Here is a 4,544-nt window from a genome sequence, read left to right as displayed (position 1 = left end):
AAGGAACTTCATCAGAATATCGGCCACATTAGCACAACAGAACCAACTCAAAGCTGATCCTGAGTTTAGACTCCTGCAGTCATACATGTCAGCACTACAGCCTTCTGTTGTCATCCACTAATTTGCTGATCCAACATTTATTAAGACTACCTGTTACTTCTTCACTCGTCTTCTTTTGTCCAACCAGCAGAACAAAGATTTTCACTTTACAATCCAGGAGAAGCAGCAAACCCTCAGAGCTGACGACCAGGAACCAGTTAGAGAATTGCCAAAAATGTAGGTGAAGTTTGGTGATTAATAACGCTGTAGAGCCTTAACACGGATTATAGTCAAGTACTATTTAATCTAAATCTTGTAGTGCTTTACTTCCACACATTTAAATGAGTCAGCTAAAAAAACGCCTTACACTGTAAGGTCTGGACCCCAATATAAATGAATGAATGAATGAATGAATGAATGAATGAATGAATGAATGAATGAATGCCCGTTATTGTCATTATACAGTGTACAAGGAGATTGGAGAGCTTCTCCTATTTTCAGTGCAAGTAAAAACAAGATAAAGTGCAAAACTGCCCAGTAAATATAAAGATAAAAAGGATAAATGTATAAAAAGAAATAAAAGATTTAAGAAATATTGCACCAGATGATGGAGATCTACATAGTGGACATCGTAGAGGAGTCTTACTGAGGCAGAGAGGATATTTTACATGTGAGAGTTCATGATGGTGGCGGCTCTCAGACAGAAACTGTTCCTCAGTCTGTTGGTCTTTGCTTTGGAGCCTCTGTAGCGCCTCCCAGAGGGCAGCAGCTCAGCAACAGATGAGGACCGGGGTGTGAACTATCCTTAATACATACACGCATTTACTTATTTTCATAACTGTAATGATGATCATTTGTACTGGACGGCCCTTTGATGTTGTCTTACATGTGGTGCTTGTATATAATTATCTGTAAAGGTGTCTTAAACAGGGATGCATTAGTTTTCAGTCTTTGTCTAATTTTTGTCTTTGTCTAATGTGAAGCACTTTGTTTTTATAGTGTTGTACTAATGTTATAAAACAGCTGAGGAATTAATTGATTAATCACTGATGAGTGTAATTAAACCCAGTGGGCTCAGCTTGTCTTTAAGCTGGTTTATGTTCAGTCTGATCTGAAAACGGAGCTTTGAGCCCTGATCTGCTGCCAGTGATGAGAGCCTGTCCGTCACTTCATACCGGCTGAACTCTGCCTTCCTGAACGCTGCGTCGGTCAGGACAAGCTGCTGCACAGCTCCGTTACACAACACGCATGGCTGCAGGGCAAACCATACAACAACACAAACAGTTTTACTGCAGGAGCTTAATGTTACAGCTCCAGGACACAAAGCCTCACATCAGGCAGGGCGGTGAGGACAGGCGAGGAGATAACAGGAGCGCTGACTAAACCGCCTCACGCAGCAACATATCATAATTAATGTGTCCTGGAGGGAAGCGTGACTACATGACGGAGGAATTTCCCTCCACGGCTCTGATGTCACTCTGACGCTGGATGGGAAACCTTTCATTATCAGCAGTACTTTAAGGTCGCAGAGTGAATGTTTCCATAAACAAAAGTCCATTAATGCTGTTTAAAGACTTCTACATTCTGTCTGCTCCACAACGAACAGAGTTTTAACTGATTACACCAACTTCCAGCTCTGTGTGTCACCAGATCTGTGAAGAACAAACATCTCTGCACCATAAAGCTCAACTACTGATCACTGTCACTGCTGGTTCACCTGCAGACAAGGTTCTGGATTAATCCATCTGCTGTTTGGTCTGCAAAATGTCAGAAATGTGTGAAAAATGTGTTTCCCAAAGTTCAGGATGACAAATGTGTTGTCTAGTCCAAAGATCTTATGTTGACTGTCACCGAGGAGGAGAGAAACCAGAGAACATACACACAAGCTGAAACCACAGAATTCACTGCTGGTATTCAAATATAGTGTTGAAAGATTAAATGAAAAGCTGAAAACAAATCAATTAATCACTAAGCTCCACTGTACAAACACCTCAGCCACTGACTCATGCAGCAGATTCAACATCTATTCATTCAGGTGTTTGCTGTCCTTACAGCAGCAGGAACTGTTGATTCTACGGTTCTCAGCTGATTGTTTTTTGGAAAAACAAATGTGGATCTCTGTGGCTGAATGTAACTGCAGCGATGAAGAACTGATCTCAGGTTTACAGTCTGAGATGGCTGAGACAAAGGAAGGAGGCTCAGAGGGTTCAGTCTCTGTACAGGTGACCCGTCACCTGATATCGTCTCCACAGCTTTACACAGGACGAGGCCATGCAGCAGGTTTTATGCTGATTCCTCCGATCCACAAAGTGTCCACTGACCAATAAACCAGTATAGCTGGTGACCACACAGCCGGACGAAGACACGTCATCGACTAGCCAACAATCTGACCAGAAGATCTTAAAATGTTTTGAGGCAAAATCAATCTGACTCAAAGTTGTTCCCACAGGTTTAGTTAAACTCATGAGTCAGATGATGAATAGCTGTTTGAATACAAACCTGTCACCTGTTCAGAAAACTATTTAAATAAAGTTTACTGCTGTTGCTCAATTCCTCTGAACACTCTTGTCCTCCACTCAGTATCCATACACTCTCACTGACAGTACTCGTGGTGGTGGTGCACCGTCGTTGATTTAGGTGGAAGCTGCTCAGGAAACTAAACCTATTAAAACCTGCTGAACTTAGATGTGTCTAACTCAGGCCAGATTACCTACAGTCTGTTTCAAGGTTTAAAGCATCATTTTAGATTTGTTAAGCCTTTTCCCTGCTTAAATAAAAATGCACAAAGGGGGCTGTAGCAGCCATTTATGTTTGTTGTTGGCAGGTAATTTAATGTGGATTGTTTGGACACATGGTGGCGGTAACTGGACACAGGATGTATATGTAGAGGACACAGGTGACAGGAAGGGGAGGGCACAGGTAGGGGGAGGGCCAACAGTTCTCACCAGACCAGCATCAGACCAGTACAGATACCACATTCACCATAGGAAAACCGCTGTATGTTCATTTCTTGCATGTCATCAAATAAACATCCACTAACGGTAAGTATACGGACCGGAGATTCTGTTTTTGGACTGCGTCTGTCCACTCTGCTCCACCTGTGCAGTAACGGCAATTAAAGGACATTGAAAAACTGCCATTACAGGAGCACTTTGACTTGTTCTTTCCCTCCTCCAGAGCTCATTAGACCAGGTCTGGGTTCAACTGCTGCACTACACACCGCAGACTAAAACGAGATCATCCCAGGTTACCTACAGACAATAAAATACTCACGTTGGATCTGTGAAACCATTATTCTCTTTGAGACAACACTGCTTTTATAAATCCAATTCATGTTAGATCTAAAACTGCTGCACTGCTGAGTTAAACCAGATTATTCCAGATTAGGGATGGCAGGTTTAAAACAGAACTTCAGATTTGATTTTTTTTTTTTTTTTTTTGGTGAGAAAACACAAAAATGTACAGTTCCACTAGTTTATAACCATCCAGACCAAGTCTGAACTAAAACCTGCTGCACTCAGACTAATCTAATCTGGATTAGATAATCCCAGATTAGCTTCAGCCGGTTTGAAGTGAATTTAAAAATGTTAAACCATCTCCTTATTTGTGAGAACAGAAAGAAAAACAATGTTTTTAAGCTAACTTCAGTGGTGGCGCTGCTAGTTCATACCTCAGTGAACAGCGTTAAATATTAGAACCTCAGAACCTCTGCTGGTTGAAGACCAACCTGGTTTAGAAGTCCAACAAAAGGCGCGAATAAAGGCGCCATTAGGCTAGCTGCCGTTAGCTAACGGTACCGCGGAGCTAACAGGCTAATTAACTAGCACACCCAGCCGCCGAACACTAGCCCACCAGTCAATATAACTAGTTAACTAGTTAGCTGAACAAACACAAACACAATCTATCCGCAGTGTCCCGGCTCAGCTAGTCCGTTACCGCGAACTCACCGCGACGTTAGTGTGCTAACAGCGAAGCTAACAGCTAATGCTAAGCGGGCGGTGTCGGATCTGTAGCCGCGCCGGAGGAGCTGCGGCCCGCAGGACTGCGTCTGAACTCACCGCTGTCTGGAGGAGCCCCCCGGCGGCTGAATCCCGGTTCACCAGCTAGTTTCACTCCAAGTTTGTGTCCCGGTGCTCGGTGTTCACCTGTTTCCCCGTCTTTAATGTCAATAAGGACACAGCGACGACCCGCACTGCAGTGCCCCCTGTGGCCACACTGTGGCGTTACACCACTGAGGATAAAGGCGGTACTACTACCACTAATACTACTACTAATAATTATAATAACAATATTAATAATAATAATAGTGATATAGGATGAATATTGGTAAATCTTCACAGAGCTCAGCAGCTGTCCTGATGGCTGCTGATCCATACCTCACCTGTAGTGTCTGTGGAGACACGTGGAAAACTCACATTCATCTGAGTTTCTTCTGTCAGAATACAGCTGTTTGTGGAATGTCCATCCATCCATCTTCTCTACACCTTCATCCTCACTAGGGTCAT

The sequence above is a fragment of the Stegastes partitus genome, unplaced genomic scaffold (assembly GCF_000690725.1).
Source record: "Stegastes partitus isolate 25-593 unplaced genomic scaffold, Stegastes_partitus-1.0.2 Scaffold783, whole genome shotgun sequence".
NCBI lineage: Eukaryota > Metazoa > Chordata > Actinopteri > Pomacentridae > Stegastes > Stegastes partitus.
The sequence above is the reverse complement of the archived record's forward strand: the minus strand, read 5'-3'. Positions refer to the sequence as shown.